At 37.5% G+C, this 19738-nt stretch overlaps 1 protein-coding gene across 4 annotated transcripts in view; it reads left to right on the top strand.

The window, feature by feature from the left end:
- The window catches only part of TENM4 (teneurin transmembrane protein 4), a 1547018-nt gene that overhangs the window by 175552 nt on the left and 1351728 nt on the right, over nt 1–19738 (top strand). The window lies entirely within an intron of this gene.

The following is a 19738-nucleotide window of genomic DNA, read 5'->3' as shown; positions in this document are numbered from 1 at the left end:
ATACATATAAGATACAGGTTTAGTTTTGATGGGATAATCTTGCTACAAATAGGGCCTTCCAACCAAGACAGAGGATATAAAAGATGCAACAGTCTGCAAAAGATATTAAGAAAAATGTCCCATAAGAATATTAAGTGATTGATTCATTTTGGGGGTTAGTTTTACTAATGTTGTCTGCATCAAACACTGGTTCTGTGCTGTGACAGGCAAACTCTAAGGGATGTTGCAGACTGACAAAGTCCTGAGCCTAGCAGGTGAGTTGTCCAAACCAGAAAATTAATCAACTGCTCAGACTAGAATCTTCTTAAAAATCCTCGTGCCATGAACTGAAATGAAAGACTTCGTTAGTGTCAAGATGGTCTTTGAACATCTGAAAAGAGCTTAAATTGGGGTCAAGGAGGATACAAATACACACAACAATATGTATATTTTTACTTTTCTTTGTAAACTCTTTCCCAAGAAAAATAGCCCTCCAAGCAACATTTCCAAACTATGTGTGTCTCCTACATAAAATTACTTTCAGAGCAAAGTATACTTTATGCAAATAGCATTTCAACCACTTGTGGCCATTAATCAAATTGAGCTGTCTGTATAAAGGAGTTGCATGCCAAGTAAATACAGGACTGCTATCCCAGCAGTTGCCAGTTGCTGATGTCTGCTGATGCACAGCACAAACTGTGCTGGCTTACAGCTATCCAGGCTTTCATGGCTTTACACAGTGACCCTGTGCTCAGATGTCCCTGGTTGCCTGCTTCCTTTCAGAGCTGTAAAGTCAGATTCACCTCCAAGCTGCTCCATGGGTAGGAGATGTCCTGAGTCTCTCAGGAAAAGAGCAGGCATCATCATAACAGCATTAAAGGAAACAAAAATTGCTTCCTTTGAGCAACAAATTATACCAGCATTAAGCAACATTTACTGCAATGAAAATTATTGAAGCAGCAAGGTATCAGACAAGCTGTGTACATCTGGTCTGCTCATCTGCTTCATCGACAGAGACTAGCACAGTGGTTTTTGTCCTGGTTTGCTAGAAGGAAAGGAGAGGATGCTGTTTTCTCTCATTAGGATCAATTTTAGCCTCTTGAAGGGAAAAACTCATGAAGTGTAAACACATCCTTGTTTTTCTGTAAGCACAGGCTAAGCATCTTCATGTTGTAATTGCAGCAGATGTAAGTAAGGTTAGATTGAGAAAATCTAGGTACTGCAAGAATAAATCTTTAATCATTTAATAGTTGAGAGTGTGTTGGGAGGCTTCATGCTGCTAAAAGATGCCATCTTGTAAATGAGATGTAAATTGGAGGTCCTGACTGTTTGTGATCATTAAAGATTGTATGAAGAATAGTGGTGATTAACTCTAATGTCCTGCCAAATTCTGGTGTGAATATTTTTTTTTCCAAGTGGAGAAATTCCTCTTAGAACTGCAGTGAGATTATTCATCACCCCTGTGCTAATATTTAGCAGTGTTAATTGCTAGCTTTCACTCCTTAAATCAATGCAAGCTATTTTCTGTCAAGTCACACAAAGCTTTCTTTCTACATTCAACTGGTTAGACAGGCAGTTTGATGATTCTTTGGCTGAAGTGGCTTAATACCTTACAGTTTTCCAGCCAAGCTGCAGTGCTGGAGAACACAAATACTGCATAGTTTCTACCATTGTTAAAGGTAGTTGGCAAGATCTGGATTTGGACTAGGGCCGATGGGGTACTACCCAAATGAACCCATGCTTGCAGTTTTGATGTAGAAGCAGGAATCCAGGTCTGACATGCTGATGACCACTGAGGCTTAGTGACACCCAGTGTGATATGCAAATTGACTACATGGTTATGCCTTAGGAAAGCCTTCAGGGATAATAATTGACTGGAAAACATAAGAGGGAGAAATAAAATAAAAAAAGCACAACACCAACATCTTCTAGTATATTTCACAGAATCATAGAATCATTAAGATTGGAAAAGACCTTTAACATCATCAAGTCCAAATGTCAACATAGAACCACCACTTTTGGTTGATTAAGAGTCAGATTGCAGAAAGCTTTTTTGTTTCACATCTTAAATTAAGGAAAAAAAGAATTACCGGTGTAGCAATACATGACTGGTCTTTTTTTAATTTCCCCATTTTTTGAAAGTATTTCTGAGGGAAATGAAAGAGTTCTATGTATTTCCCATTGAGGTTTCCTTTGCTTTTTCATGTCTTAATAATTTTCTTTTGTCCAAGACTGGTTAATGGCTCAAACTGAAATGTCATCCTTTCACTGTCAATTTCACTTTTTCAGACAAGAGCTTACCTGTCTCTGACTATCTCTGAATTTTCTGTTACCTCCAGACTAAATCCAGACCCTTACATGGGTTGGAAGGTAGTCCTTGCTTAAATACTTGTATAAGGATCAGATATTTATGAATATTAAGTTTCAGATGTAATCCACATCCAACTTTATCTAATTAAAGCACATAGAGTGAAATAACTAAGGGTAGACAAAACCACATATGTCCACCATGGGCTGAGGTTTTGCTGACATCCTGTACAAAATCGGAAAAAAAAAAAAAAGATGATGTGCACCAATTGCACACGACTCTTAAGATTTGTATATTCAAGATCAGGTATGACCTTTGGCCAAGATATCATCCAGGTTTCATTTACACAGGCTGTTCATTTTAATCCACTTTCTACAATTTCTATATTCTTTTTTACAAACATAATTGACCTGACTTTAATAATTCCAGGAAAAGCCAACACCAACGTTTTCCTTATAACCTAATATTTTTGCTGCTAGAAAAGTTACATCTTTTAGCTATTGAGACTTTTCAGTTTTGTCAGCAAGACTGAAATACTTGCCTCCACTGTCAGAGAGAGTTACACCAACACTATGAAATGCCTGATTCACTTCCTACCTTAATAAGACAAACTCCTGAAATTTCACTCTTGAAATGTCTGTTCCAATCCCCAAGCCACTTTTTGTGGCTCTCATTTGACTTCTTCATAACACTGATGTATTCATGATGCTGGTCCTCAATTCAGTGTTATTGTAATGGTACTAAAATAGCTTTATAGTGGCAAAATTTAAATTCCTAAATTTTCCATTATGATCCTCTTTTCATACATCTGAGGACCAAACTTCTTCCACTCTTGTTTTGTACTGAAGTTTAGTTATTGAAGAGATAAGTGGTGAGTTCTGCTCATAACAGGCTTTCAAATTGAAGCACTCTGTTTCTTCATCTTGTTCAGTGAAATGTATGGAGACTTTCTCCTCTAACTTCCCTAGAACCATGTTTGTTTTCTTCAATGTGCAACCCTAGAGTGCAAAGTACTACAAATACTGGTGAACAATGAACAGATACTTCAGTCCTGAACAGATACTTCAGTCTCAGCTTTGTAGGAGGTGGCATTTGAAGAAGTAAACCTTGCAGACTTACCTAGAGAAGGGTCCAATATTAACCAATCAGATCAAGGGGGGGAACAGGTAGAAGGCAGCTACAGCTGCACTCACAGCACTGACTTCACTGTTGCAGCTGCGTCATTTATCGAACAAACATAAATTTGTAGAAAAGTTATTGCTATCTATGGGAAAAAAAAGAACTCAGATCAGAAGTGTGTTGTCAAGGACTGACTAAGATTGTCTGACATGATCAGCTCACAAAACACTGTTCTCCTTTAGTATCATGTAGTGTATCTCTGTTCCATGCAGTATTCAGCAGTTCATTGTTCGGCCTCTGCAAAGAGTTTGTGAGCTGGAACTTGGGCAATCAACAAGTACTGAAGGTTTCTATTTGGCATTTTGTTTTGTTTTGGTTTGTTTTCTCTGAGCAAAATATTACCACTCTTACTTGTGTCATGTTATCTTAGGATGCTACACAAAGGTGGAAAGGAATTGTTGATGAATGAGTGGTATGGTTCCTCCCTTGTGTGAGGGAGAGCTGTCTTTAACTTGGAAATATGTTGTTGAATACAAGGGTTTTGTCACTAACTGCAGTGAAAATTGTGATTTAACAGCCCTCTTTTAGGTTGAAAATATTCTCTTTGGATTTAATGTGTAAATCAGGCTTTCCATCTGCTGACTTACATATATGGAGTACTGAACAGGGTGGGTTGGTGTAGCTGATATTTACAGAGAAAAGGTGGGGGAGTGCAAATAAGATACATACTACAAAAAGCAGTGTTTGTTGGGTTTTATTTTCTGTGGTTTTTTTTCAGTCAGCAGCTTTACAAATCCCTTTGTGGACACTGGAGTTTTGCATGGGCATCTATAAGAGCATTCAAAGAAATTTCTTACCTCATGTAACATCCATTCCTGCAAAATGAAGTTTCAGTGTACGGGCTGTTAGTTTTGACTGATAATTTAATGTCCTTCACGCTACAATTCAATAAATGGACCTTGAATATTTTTGGATGAAGGACAAAAGGAAAAAGAAACCTTGTATAAGTTCTTTCTGTAATGCAGCACCTTTTGAATTACATTTTTAATATCTGGCTGTTTTGTGTAAAGCTTTCTGAAAATGTTTGATGGTTTAGCATGACCTTGTTTATCGAGTCCTGTTTTTTTGTTTGAGCATTTACACCATCCCTTCCTCTGTGTCAGACCTGCCTTCCACTTGCCTTTGGGGGCAGATGTGCTGCAATGAAGCATTGCTACACCAGGTACTTTACTGAAGGGTTGATTGTTACAAGACTGGATCAAGTAGAAAGGGTATTGTACTACGGTCGTCCTTAACTAAAAGCAAGCAGTGTGCACTCTCTCCCAGATAAGAAAACGTGATGAAAAAAACCCAGCAGATAATCATTATGAAACAAGTAAACAAGGCATTGCTAGAGCTGCCAAGAAAATAGTGAAAATTCTTAGGGAATTGCCAGTAGGAAGTGGAAAAGAGGAAACACAAAGTAATGTTTCTTTACTAATTTATCTTCAGGAGTCAATTTGCTAAATGGAACTGAGAGGGACCAATCTGATTTTTATTTATGCCCCAATATGTGTTATAGATGTGTTGAAAAATTACTCTAGGGTCTGTGCAAATGCAGGGAGCTCTGTTCGCGGGGGAGCTTCCCTTGGCAGCTGATCAGGACAGAGACAGCTTCCACGATCGGGCTACGAGCGGCCCGCCCCACTCACCGGCGGAGCAGATCCCTGGATGCCCGGGAATAAAAAGCCCGGAAAACTGGGCCATGGGAAGACTCTTAGCACATAAAAGCAGTGAACTGCACCACAACGAGGGTGATTTTTCTTTGGTTTTCCTGGAGGGAGCGGGGCTCGCCGGGAGGGTAAGCTTGGCCTCCCTCGCCTTTTTCTCCCTGCGGTCCTGTTCTTCTCTTGGTCGCTTTCCCTGGCTGCACCTGTCCTGCTGTGCTTCGCCACCGCCCGAGGCAGCTCGACGCCGCGGCAGCCCGGCTCTCCCCGCACGGAGCAGCCGCCTCCCCCCTGCCCCGACACCGAGAGCCGCAGCTGCCCGGGAGCAGCCTGTTCTTCAGGCTCGCAGCCACGGCGGCCGGTTCTTCACCCACGGAAGGGACACGCCGCCAGCTGCGGTTCGGAAATCGCGCCCGGCCCGCCCCGGAGCCGCGCAGCCGTATGGCGGCTTCCAGCGCTCCCGCTCCGGTGCCGAGCTGACGCCGACAGGGCGCCCAGGGTACTGTGGTAACACTCTCCCGGTGCTCGGTTTCTCTGTCGGACTCTCTTTTCCCCTCTCTGCTCCCTTTTCTATTCCCCTTCACTAGGAACTCTTATCTTTCTTTATCAACAAACACCCCCGATATAACATTGCCGCGTTTGCCCTTTATGTTTGTCTGAGAAATCTATCAAAAAAAATCCTCCCCTACTCCCCTTTTACAGTGGGATGGGACAGGAACTTTGTAATTTTTCTACCTTTCATATAGACACAAATGTTTAAATTTTTTGTCAGGAATTTAAAACTCAAGTTAAAGGCAGGAATTATGACCTATGTAAATAGCAAATCAGATATAAAGCAGGGAAGATCAACATATTGACGAGCAGAAAAGCAATTGTAGCAATCCAGAGCCTTTCCCTGATGAGCAAATAGGCCAATGATAAACAGGTTGCAATAGCAATTAGGGATTGGAAGCCTTACTGTTTGCCATTACAAGAGATGGTCCTCAGAGGTTTTTCACTGACAGTTTGTGACCATGAGTCAGAAATCAGTCTTGGAGAACTCACGGATAAGATCAGATTGGGGCCATAATTGATTCATATGTGGGAGAGTAGGGTAAATCTTCAGAGGGTTATTGGGAAGTTTCAGGTATGGGCTGAGAGAAACTTTGTGGAGTTCAGCTCAAGTGGATGTGAAGTTCTGAATCTGGGATGAAGTTAACCCAATACAACAGTACAAACTAGGGAACGACTTGAAGAAAAGCAGGCCCATTAAAATTTCCTGGGAATTCTGGAGGGCAACAAATTGAATACAAATCACATTGGGCCCTTGCTGTTGAAAGATAACTCCATACAAAAGTATAGCTGCCTGGTGGCAGGAAATTCTCTCTTTTTTTACTGTTTTTGATACTTGTGAGGCTGCATTAGGAGTGCTGTCCTTGTGCCTGGGGGAACCAGCTTTGTTCAGTCTGAAAAACAAATAGAAAAGGAAAAGTTTTATCCCTGTCTTCCAATACCTAGTGAAAGGTCAGAGAGGAAACAGACAGGCTGAGTGAGACACAGTGAAAGGATAAGAAACAATGTACACAAATCATAGTGAGGGGAAAAGGAAGGAAGGATTGCCCAAAGAGGTTGTTCATCTCCAGCTGTGGAAATAATGAAATAATTCAGAAGCAAGGCAGAAAAGGCCAGGAGCAACTCCATCTAAAGTTGAAATTAGCTCAACTTGGAGCCATGGTTGGAATAATTGGCATCCCAGTCTCCTGCAAGTCTAAGTGAATGTCTTATTCTGCCTAATTCAGACACTTTGTTCATGGAACATTCTTGAAGTCATAAATTAAAGGCTTCGTGGTTGCTTTTGCGACCAGTATTAAACTCATGCGTAGAAATACTGCTATAAGCTAAAAAATAAGCACTTATGTGTTATCAACAATAAAAAAGCCAGTCCCGTCCTGACACCTTAGAAACTTTGGAATTTGTATTTAAGCAAGTGAATATGAGAAGAGATAGTTCTCTAATAGGGATAACTGAGGAGCAAAGCTATGAAATACTTTTTGAGTGGGAAAAGTATTCTCTAAATTTCTTGTCTCTGATATTTCTTGTATAATTCTGTTTTCTGAAAACCTCAAAAGGAGATAGAGCAGGCTTAAATCAGCATTCTCTGGACATATAGATGTACTAAGATGTAATGACAGGGATCTTAGACCAATAAATAGAATCATAGAATGGTTTGGGTTGGAAAAGACCTTAAAGATGATCTGGTTCCTGTCTCTCTGCAATGGGAAGGGACACTTTCCATTAGAACAGATTGTTCAAAAAATCCCATCCAGCCCAGCCTCCAAAGATGAGGCTGCCTCAAGTTCACAATATCTCTGGACAACAAGTAGTTGTCAATAGTTATTGTTTTAGAATAGTCCAAAAGATTAACAGAATCATAGGAATTATCATAATCAAATCAGGTATGAGCAGCAAACTATGGGAGAGGAAGGTAAAGAGCAATACTTAGAGAGAAAGATAGAAGGGAATATTGCAATATTGGCAGTATTGCAATATCTTGCAATATTTGGCAAGATAAAAAAGGAGACTCTCTAATCTGAAGAGGTGTTACATAAAAAATTGTTTTCATCGCTGCATGCTACAGCATTTATTGAGATTTTAGCTGGGAAAAAAATTATAGGAGTTGCACTTTTGATGTGGGTGGTGTAACTTTATTCGGAGGGCCTGGAATGGAGGTCGCAGAAGTAAAGTTACTACTTTCCTGCTGTGTTTTTTTGTTTGCTTCTTTGTTTTAAAAAAGAAACAACCTACCTGACAACAAAACACCCAGAAATCCAAACCCACAAAGCCCTGCAACTACCATTTTTTCCCCAGTAATTCAGATGTGCAATTGGTCTCAGTGTATGAAACTTGTCTGTATGTCTGGATTTGTCTTTATTATGACCGTGTAATGCAGCACAGATGGCTCAAAGCCATTTGGGGACTGGACTTGACTGCAGTTATCTTTGGTGGTTATCTTCTCATGAATTTGTTAAGATCTTCTTTTTTTTCTTTTTTTTTTTTTTTTTTTAATAAGTAACCCCCCCCAAGGAACCCCTTCTCTGATAGATGGAGAAGTACTCCTTTGATACTGACTTGATGCTGACCAGCTCGGTCAAATGACTGCCACCATACTGTGTTGCCTCCTGTTTCTTCCATGTGCTGGTCCCTAAATTCAAAATTGATATATTTAGCAAACCCAGCTCCTTTGGTTGCCTTCAAAGTAGTGAATTATATGTATTTTCCCTACATATCCATTACAACCATCTCCTCATGCTTCTTTTTTTTTTTTTTTTTTTTTCTCTGCCAGTTATATCAAGCTTTCCTCTTTCTTTGATGTCCTTCTAAGAGGATGTCCTCATCCCCTCTAAAGCCCATTCTCTTATTAAGATGGACTTCATAAATTTATTTATCAGCCTCTATGGTTAATTAGTCACCATGGCATCTGTTAAAACTCCTAATCTTTCCTCATTCCAGTTAAAAGGCCAGGCCATGCCACACTGAGATTTTTCCTGAAGACTTTTATTTCATTTAGTTACATGAGAGATCTTTGAAAACTGTCACTGACTTTGTTTCTCTTCATGCCCATTAGTGGCTCAGCAGCACGACAGTAGGTTTTCTCCACACCAGCTGTTTAGGGACTTAGAGAAGTGGGTAAGCCAGACTGCTCACATATGTTTTGCAGTTGATTCTTCCCTATTTAACCTCCCAGCTAGAAAATTTGTAAACACAGCTTCATCCTTTAAGTTGCCAAGCACTTTTTCATTTTGGATCAACAGTTGCAAAGTCTTTCAGGATTGTAGCATAGCTTTTTCCTTGGTATCTCTGTTACATATGTGCAATTATTTGTAGCACTTAAATGATCAATATATTCTCAAAAATAGGTGTGTCTGATTTATTCCAATGACAAAAATAAGGTTTGAGGAAAAGTATTTTAGAAATTTTTAGCAGGTTTTGTTCATATTGGAAAAACATTGTGGTTATTCCTGAGGAATTTGATTGCAATTAAACAAAATAAATGGATTTTTCTTTCAAGGATATTTTTAAAAGATGAAGCTTTTAGAATTAGTTCCTAAATTGGTAATTGTTATTGATGATTCACACTGTATTAATACTGTATTATTTCAGTCAAGCTACAGTACAGTGTTATTACAATTGAACCAACTATAGTGGATATGATTTTATTACCTTCTTTATGAAATTTTGGGATTTTTTTTTCTGATTTTCCAGTGTGACATTTTTAAGACCTACTTGATTACTAAAGAGAATAAATATAATTAAAATTAAAAACTTTTAATTATTGTTTCCTGCACAAATTAATGATCTCAAAGAATTTATCTGGCAAGGAAAAAATAGTTTTACTTAAAAATAGTTAAAGGAGACCACTATTTTTGAATTGAAACTGGTTATTATTAGCAATGGGGGGAAAAAAGAAAAAAAAACAAAACATTATTTTGACCATGATATATAAATTCTTTAATGAGCTAGAGAGGTAGATATGAAATTACATTAATACTTTAGTCATCAATGAAAAGCAGACATAGATTAGATAACATGACATAGCAAATTCAGCTTGGGCTGGGCTGTCTGTGATCTGGGAAAGACATGCAAAGCATATGATAAAGTGAATGGTTTTTGGGTTATGTTTGTGGATTGGTGATTCTTAAGAAAAATAAACATACATCACTGGCTGATCTTTATCAACATGCAACATAGCATATTTTAAGTAGCTCTTTAGCAATCAGCTTTTTTAATCTCTTAAATTTCACAGAACAGCAAGGGAAAGCTAAAAGACCATTTAACATATCTCAGTAATTTACATGACAATAATAAATAAACCTACAAGAAAATAGGTTATATCTATGTAGAGAAAAATATATAGGAGGGCATGGTGGAAGCCATGCCATACATCAAAGTGTGCTTAGTGTGATAAAGGATTATGAACTAAATCTCTAACTGAAAACTGAGTATTCCTTATACCTTTTTAAAAACATTTATTCTAATGAATATCTTCTGACTACTCTAAGAGAGAAAATAATTAACTAAGTGGTTTTTTGAATTTGCTTATCTAGCCCAAGTATAAGAACTCACATTCTTCTCATTATTTGGACTTCAAATAAATATGTTACACAAAAATTTAGCAGAGTAGTGCTGTGAAATTATTGATAGGTAATCAAAGAGATTGATGTCTAAATGCACTGTTTGCTAATATGGAAGTTGCCTGTGGGAGATGACAGATTATGCAATTGGCTTCATCACTGAAACAACAAAAAAAATTGTATCTGTTGTTGAAAGCATTATGACCTCATGGTATTCCTACATTTAATATGTGATTTAATTAATCTACTAATTAAAGGTGCAACTTGAAAAATAATACAAACATTTAGTTGTCATATTTGAACTGTTTCTTTACATTTCATCTATCAATTAACTGTAATATTGCAATTTAAAACTGGATTTTATTTCATAGAATGAGAGTTCTAGAATGGTTTGGGTTGGAATGAACATTGAAGATCATTTGGTTCCAAATCCCCAGCCATGGACGGGAACAACTTCCACTAGTCTGGGCTGCTCAAAGCCCCATCCAACCTGGTTTTGAATGCTTCCAGGGATGGAACATCCAATCTGTAAATTGTAAAACAATTCTCTGACATATCCCATAATTTTGTTGGAATTTTCGGTGCCTCTGTCTCAAATCAGTAGTAGAGGTACCGATTGGGAAAAGGAAATAATTACTACATTTTTTTTCCTGTGGATAAGCAATTAGGAGAAGATCTTGAAAAGTTTATAGGTGTCCAGATGGTTCATAGGGCCACAGACACACAAGTATTTGGAAAAATATAGAGCTAAATGAAATGCCCACAAACCGGACGAATGCGAGACTGCTCAATAAACTCTAGTAGCAAGAGGAACTTATTTAGTTCGATATTTTGATGTGTCCTGACCTTTACTCAAGTTGGCTTATGTTCCTGTGATGCATATATCTGCAGGAGAAATGACTGATTGCTGATGTTAAACTGGTGGAAATTTATTATTGCTTCTCTTTCTGCATACAGACCTCCCTAGACTGATTAGAAATTAAAGTTAAACTAGTTTTCTTCTTGACAGCAATCTGGCAGCACAAGATGTAGAGAATTTCAGCTGGATTTTTAAAGTGATTATTCCTGTTTTATTTGCAAGGGAATCAGATTAGTGCCTTATACTCTTAATGGAAATCATGGATTTTAGTGATCATGTGCAATCTTCCCTGATAAAAATTTTTGCTTGATAGCCAGAGCTGTGTTTTATTTATTGTTTATCTGGCTGGCCTCGAGGTATTTTCTTATATCTGGTGAAGAAAACCAACATCCATCAGACATCTAAGACAGTTTATTAAATTTACAGTCTTGACCTACTACCACTTTGGAAAATTAAGCAGTATCTTAGTGCAACTGCTACTAACTAGTAATCAGAGACCCCTTTTTAATTAGCTGTGAAAGTATGCCTTTTCATAGCATATTAATCTTGTAACCAAGGTCATTTAAACTGTAATTTCTTGAACAGTATAAATCCGGAGAATTCATTTTAAAAAGAAAAACAAGCTAAATATATAATCAAAAGTAACATCCAGTAGTTACTGTTGGTTTCTTATCCATTAATTAAGGGAGGGTTTCCATCGAATTATAACATGAATCAGTTTTTCTAGATGGTTCATTAAAGGCCGGATTTTATTACATATTACATGCTTTATGCTTTTCACACAAACTTATTATATTGCTCAGAGAAGGTGATCTTTTAAAGCACATTAGACTAATGTTCCTGAAACTCCATCTAATGTAAGTTTTATTGAATTGCTGTAACTAAAAAGGTCACCTAATAATTTGTTCAGATAATGGATTTAGTGAAAGGAAAACAAAATGAATGGGTTACTGTAGTAACTCTGACCTTGAGATACATTTATAGTTACTGAGATTTATGATGTTAGCTACAAATGAAGAAACTAAAGAGCATTTATTACAGTAGTGCCATTTTTAACAGTGGGTGTAATGCAAAGCAAATTAAAATTATATTTGTTCCACTCTTGTGAGGTATATTACATACAGTAATAGCTAATACCCTGGAGCAGCTCAACAACATGGTTTTCTTAAGGTCACTATAGAAACATGCCGAAAATTCACATCTCATAAACTAGCTTCTTGTTCAAACAACTGGTCCTGATTTCTCCTCACTTGCTTTTCCTCTCTCCTTCTTTCTTTCTCTGTAAAAATGAGGGCAGTTGTACATCTTTGCCAAGCACATGAAACAGGGTAGATAAACAATCATAGCATGCTACAGCAATGACACAGGAGAATACTAAAACAAAACAAGAAAAGTGATTTGCTCTGGTTCAGTGGGAAGTGGACAAGTTGCTTAATTCTCTCATTGTCCATCCTTCCTAAATATAGATATCATAAATCACTGTTGTCTTGCATATCTGGATAATAGCTCTCTAGCAAGTACCACCTGTGGCAGAAAATGAAACACAGGGCATGTTCTCAAAAGTATCCACTGGGCTCTATTCATGAATACTGTGAATAACCAATCAATCAATTATTAAAATATAGGCTTCCTGTTTCACATAAGTAAATGACCTTATTTTAAAAATATCTTTTTTTTTTTTTCCCCTAAACCTGAATGATAGAGGGTACAGAGGAATAAGAAAGATATTCCACTGGTTCTGTTAGTAATGCTTCAGGAATCCTGCAAGAATTTTCCCCTCTGTGGCTTTTCTATAGGATCCCCTAATATCATAAGCTTCTATTTCCTCAAGAATGGAATTATAAAGGAATACTTTTGAACAACCCTGGGTAAAAAATAATTCCCAAAAAGTGGTCATAACTTTCAGTTTTAAAAAGGAAAATATCAGCATTTCCAAAGTACCATAGTAACCAAGAGTTACAGTCCTCACACTAAAGTTTTGTTTGATTACTGATGCTATGTACTCAAGAGGTGTGAAAGGAAACAACAGATAGAAGAAGATGCTGCAGGTAGAATTGAAATTTAGTTATAAATATTTACAAGTGGCTGCCATAGGGTTCTAAAAAATACCATTGAAATAATTACCTAATTCTCTGTGTCTGAGTGAGTTTGAGTCAAAAATAGGGGCCCTCCTGGTAAAATGATTTAGTTAAATACAATTAATGGGTCTACTGGGTGAAATTGAGACATTTAGATGTCATGGTTTAATGGTCTCTTTCCATTTTAAATTTTATGAATCCTTTAGAACAGTCATTTATTGTTTGAATATTGAAAAACAAAATGTGAAAGACATACATTATGCCTGTGTAAGGTAGGGGTTGTTTTCTGGGAGAGAACAGCTAATCAGAGATGTTGAATGTATTTCACAGCTTACTTTTTTAAACACACAAAACTGGATTTAATCTTAAAATAGGAAATGCTTTTTTTTTTTTTTCCTCCATAAGAATTAATAGCTAAAGATATAGAGGTAATGGGAAAGCTAATCAATTACAGCAGCTAGAAAGAAATGAACAGTTGAGTGTACTTATGGAGCTACCAAAAGACTCCTTTAGCTAATTTTTTTCCAAATGCAACACTAAAGATTGACAAAAGCTGCCTGGCCTTCCTCCTGGGTTTTGTAACTTCGAACAGCTGTTTGGCAGATGGGTACTTTAGTATAAATTCATGATACACCTGTTCTTTTCCTGATGAAAGCACTTGCTGTCTTGGCTTCTTGGATCTTGTACAGTGGGAACCATGGCCTGAACCTCGCTGCAGAGTCAGACTCTAGAGAATCTTAAGGGTAAGGCAATCCTTTAGCACATTAATTTTGTTTCTACTTTAGACCTATGCAGCCTGATGGTTCCTTTTGAACATCCACACTAAGGAAATGGAATGCACAACAAGGTTTGCTCCTGGCTGTGCTGGGACAGATGTGATTGTCCTTTGGCAGTCAGCTTGGTCTGTGTTGCAACGTCACACATCAATGCCTGTCCCCAGCTCACATCCTGGAAACAGCTGAGCCAAGGAAGCAGAGAGAAACACATGGGCTAATTTAAGAAAAATTAGCCCATCATCTTTTGTGGGTGCCTGTGGTATTTGAGACAACTTTGAAAGCAAGCTTGTGTCTTACTATGCTTCACTGGATCTGCAGTCCAAATGTGCCTCTGGTTGCTCCCCTGCTCTTTCTTAGAAAAATGCCAGGTATTCAGGGTGAGATTTTTTTTCCTCTTATCTTCTGTCTTTAAACTGGGCTTGCGCAGACTTTTCAGCAAAAGCCCCCAGTTATCGTAATGACAATGAAGAGGAGAATGATTAGATCATCAGCAATAAAAAAAATCTTACAGGAAAGGATGGGTATGTGTATTGCATGGTCAGGGGAAAATATCAAAAGGAAGCGATTATTTTCTTTTTCTTAAGAAAAAAGAAAAGAGGCGGGCTTCAAGATACACAGGGTCTTACAAGGTCAGGCAAACTTGGGGTCTTCACTTCTTCGTTACCCACTCCTGGAAACAAGAGCATTGTACACTGAGCACTAACAAGCCTGTGTGAAGAGCATAAAATATCAATTAGACATGTATCCTAAAGCATCAGGAAAAAAAAAAAACAAGCAAAAAAACACGAAAGTCATCCAGCAGCAAATACATCTGCTTAAAGTTTTATACAGCCAGAAGAAGCAAGCTCTGGAAATTGCTAGGTTGGAGAATTAATCAGAAAAATACCTCACTATATGCACCAGGCCTTACTGCTGAGCAAACATTTTCATTTTAAGCTATTTGTATCTTTTACTTGCATGCTTGCCAAAGAGGGAGGAAAGAGGTGTAAAAAACATTTCCATTGGCAAGATAGCATCTGCTTCAAGGCACAAAACCAGAATTAGTGCATGAAAGGACTAAAATTCTAATGAAACAGCTAGTAAAAGGATAAAAAAAATCTATGTCAAGCTGTATTTTAAGTATTTTTAAATGTTTTTGATAATGACAGTTAACTTTTGCTGAAGAGGTTATCACAAAAACTGTAAAAGTGTCTTATTTGGGATAATAGTTGGTTACTGTATTAAGGGCTTCAAAATAACCGACAGTGTTTCTGGGGAAAACAAAACCAGCACGTTTTCTTTTTTCCCTTTATTTATTTTTCTTTTCTTTTTTTTTTTTTTTCTTTCCAGATAAAAAATAAGTAAATGTAAGACAGTAGCAAGCTTTCAGCAGTCCACATCTATTTGCATCTGCTGCCTTGCAGGAGGTGCAGCTGCTCTTCCAGGTTGGGAAATGTGGTAGAGAGATTCCAAATAAAAGTGGGAACAGATTTGTGTAAGTACAAGGTGAGAACAATCTAAATAAGGATTAGGTAGTTGAGCTCTGAAAGTGCCTGCTTCTTGCCAGTGCCAGTGACGGAGGCTCAAGTGATTATCTCAAAGGCAGGTGTCTTCTCTAAGGACATCAAAAACAAAGTGAGATAAATCCCACTGTATGCATCATAGCACAGCGTGGAAGTGGCTTTAACAATCTGCTCCATGTCAGCTGGGGGCTGCTGCCACTGCCTTAATTAAATGCCCTGGTTAAGGGGACAATGTCATCCCATCCACCAGTTCAATGGAGAAGGGGAAGGGAATATCTGACATGGAGATCCATGTCTACAAATATTTGCATATCAATACATAAGCAAAGCTAGGGGAGATATGGTCAGATATGATGTCGTTATTTAAGATTATCTGAATTTCTGTGTTTTCGGACTCTTGTTTTGTGCCTTGATGAGGTGCTGTTCCTTGACAGCAGGTCTCAGCATGTTACTTTGCTCTTTTCTTCCACTCTGTTGTTTATGTGAGCTATTCCTTATGAGCTCATAGGAACTAAACTGAAGTAATTTCTTGCATTAAATCAGATATGTTATCACACCTCCTGTGGACAGCTGATTCCCATTTTGTATTTCCTCGTTCTTGCTGTAGTCCTAAAAGATCCTAAGTTTAAAATGTGTTATTCTTGTGTTAGTAAATGCAAATAATATATTTTATGTAATTTCCTTCTCCTAAACATTTCTGTCTAAGAAATTTCTAAGCTGTTGTTTTGATTTGAAAAACATGACAAGCTGTTGACTAAAGGAATAACAGCAAAAATTGCAATGTGGTGCTAAATACTGAAAAAACCACTGTCTATGCCACATCATAGACTCAGCATAATATCTCGATTTGGTCAGATGCATCCCCACCCTACATAACTTTTACTTATAAATGGAGATTTTATGAAAATGTTCAAGGCCAGGCTGGATGGGTCTTTGAGCAAGGTGTCCCTGCCCATGGTAGGGGGAATTGGAATTAGATGATCTTTAAGGTCCCTTCCAACCCAAAACGGTTTTATGATTGCATCAATCTGTGAATGTCAAAGTTTTTCAAATGTCCTTTGGATTATTGCCAGCATCTGGACTGCAGGCACCTAAAAACTCGGGGTTTTTTTGATACTCAGGTGTAGTTTTGTCAAAACAAGTAAATCTTACCTGCATGGGTGTGACAGAATATTGGAAGCCTGTTCCTATAGTTATACTGGCCTCTCCTGAGGGCTGTGGGGTGGTGGCTGGCAATGCCAGTGCCCCGTGAAGCAGCTTGGTTTCATGGGGTCATGCATGAGAAGTCTGATTTAATCTGCAGATTTTTGTTCTGTATCTTTGCAAAGCAATTAAAAATTTTAGCAAAATTCAGGGCTAGGCACCATTTCCTCCCTCTGAAATTTGAGGTTTTTGTTAAATAATTTATCATTATTCCTAATTATCTAGTAATGGACTGACAATTACTTATGTGTGTTCAAAGTAATATGCAGAAATCCTCGTTTTACTCATTATGCATTGCTTCATTTGCATTTTAGTTTTACATATATGTGCTTCTATAGCATTGAAAGCCTACCATAGACTTACATCAGAATCATTAATTGTCTGATTAGTACTAATTACTTATTCTGTTCAGCAGAGATGGTTATTCAGTCTTAATCCAAATAACTATTGTAGTGGAATATTCGTGTCCCTTGCTGACAAATGGACCAAGGCTTCCTTACTTTTCCTGCATGGTTTTATGACCACATCCATTGCACTATCCTTACGAAAATGCCTGCAATTTATTTTCATCTAGACACTTAATGCTCCCTTGCAAACACATGGTAGAACATGGAAGAAAAGTGAGATCTGTGTATTTTGAGGTAGAATCAATCATGTCATATTAACCATATAAATGTTAGGGGTCTTGTCTAAGCCAGTCATGAGGCCAGATAAGTGAGACAGGATTGCTCAGACAGTCCTTCATTTATCTTAATTGTCTATTTTAGGATTGAATGAATCTGGAATTGATTGTCTCTCTCCATCACTTATAGAAAGAAATTAGAAGCCTAATTTAGACTAAGAGCCTAAGTTTTCTGTGACTAAATGTAGATAAAATGAATCCCAGCCCTGTGGCCTCTATTGTGAATGGATACTCTCTAGATTACATAGTTCAAAAAGTGAATGATTACTTAGAGCTCTCCCACGGTCACCAAAATTACTTAGAATTTCAAGAATTTCAGAATAATCAAATGAACAGATCTTGAATTCTTACACCCACATGGAAGACTGAAGGAGTGACATGAGATCATCAATAATTGGTTTATGCAAAAAAAAAAAAAAAAAGAAACCACCAGCATGTTCAAAAATAACTGAAATAACTGCAATTTCTTACCCTTGTTTGTCTGTGGACTGGCTGAGGCTCAGGTAGCATAATTCAGGATTTTCGTGGTATGTATGCACAAGGAGACTGATGCAAGTTTGTATCTGCAAACTGAAATTCAGGATATCCTAACTATAACCCCCCTGATTTCTTAATAAAAATGTTTCTTATGTATGGGCAATTAAGTTATGTATGGGTAATGAACTCATGCTGTGGTGCTGGTGTTACAACAATGCATTTTTTTGAAGCAGACCTAGTACCAGGGCATGATTGACACATCATTTGAAGTTGTTGCTGTATTTTTGTCTTTTCAACAGACCCTTGAATTTGATAGATGCCTATAAAATATCCTTTGTGATTTATTACATTAAGTGTGGTCACTCCTGCCAGCTAGCTTTTTCCTCATCATTGCAATGGTTCAAGTGCAACTTTCTTTATTGTCACCTTCTTCAAAACTCATTTTAAATGTGGCTACTATTTTATCTAAGCAATATGTGTGTTATCATTATGTAAATTAATTCTTCTTTAGCTTTAACAGAAACTGTTTTAGTAATTAGTAATTTAAGGGGAGAACACGTTTTCCATCTTCCTGGTGAAACATCAGTGTTTATTCTTCCAGAAGGGCATAAAAGAGGTGACAATTTTTTTGATATCTCAATAAAGCTTTTATGTGTGAATAGACAGGATGCAAATCACAACTATCACTATATGTGAGAATAAAGAATGCAATACAGAAGTGAAGGAAAAGGTGAGGTGAAGATTCACATCTTCTTTTCTCTGAGTTACATTTAATTATAAAAACAATCAAGAGGTACTTCAGAAAACATTCTTTCCATGGGCCTACTGGACATTCACCTAAATAGATTCTTTACAATCTGACAGTGGAAGCTAATTTGCCACTCAAAAGAATTTATACTTTTTTTTTGGCCTCAATTATGTTCATAATAGTTCAAAAGAGTCAGAGACAGAAAACACTGTTTGGACATGTAACCACTTCTTGTGTAACAGCACTGTTCCATTAAACTGTATATGGCTTTTTTTTGCCTTACTTTTGAATGCTCTATGCTTTTTTGGGAAATATTTACAACATAAACCAGCTGGCATGGAATCATTAGGGTTCAATAAGACCTCCAAGATCCAGTGCAATCTTCAGCTGAATACTGCCATGTTCTCTCAAACATATCACAAAGTACCACATCCACTCCTTTTTTGAACACTTCCAGGGATGTCGACTCCACCACTTCCTTGGGCAGCCTATTCCCAAACTTTTTTTTTTGGAAGAGGCTCTTTTCAGTGAAGAAATTTTCCCTTATATCCAGCCTGAACCTGTTGTGGTGCAACCTGGGACCATATCCCCTGGTTGCCTGGGAGAAGAGGCTGACCCCCATCTTGATGCAACACCATTCAGGAAGTTGTAGAGGGCAATAAATTCATCAAAACCATTTATTTTTCTTAATTTCTTTGTAGGTTGGATATTTTCTGCCTTTCATGTCTCTATTCACAGCTGTTCTGTTGTATTTGATGGTTCTTCCCTCTGTTTAATGCTATTCCTATCCTATTATTTTCAATGTGTGGTTAGCCATGCTGAAAATAAGTAGCAGTTTTCATTGTGTATAGCTGTGTAGGGAAGGTAAATATTGAGAGAATTTCTTGGTGTGAGTTGCAGAAAAAATCAGACTAATAATGACACACATCCATAACCATCTCTTGAGCAGATGTCACAGTCTTCAGAGCAGGTTGTGAAACCAAAACATAATGGATAGCAGGAATCAACCAAACAGAAACACATCAAACTCCTCAGACTGATGTCCTTAAATTTGTTGTCTCTGATCCTGAGAAGAATAAGCCATCACTACTAATAATTAAATAAAATTTAGCTCTAATGTTGATATGGAGCTGGGAAACCCCCAAATTATTTACACAGATTTGTTTTGTTTATCTGGCTGCTTTTATGAT

This window comes from Motacilla alba, chromosome 1, assembly GCF_015832195.1.
Source record: "Motacilla alba alba isolate MOTALB_02 chromosome 1, Motacilla_alba_V1.0_pri, whole genome shotgun sequence".
Lineage (NCBI taxonomy): Eukaryota > Metazoa > Chordata > Aves > Passeriformes > Motacillidae > Motacilla > Motacilla alba.
This window is presented reverse-complemented; position numbering and strand designations above follow the sequence as displayed.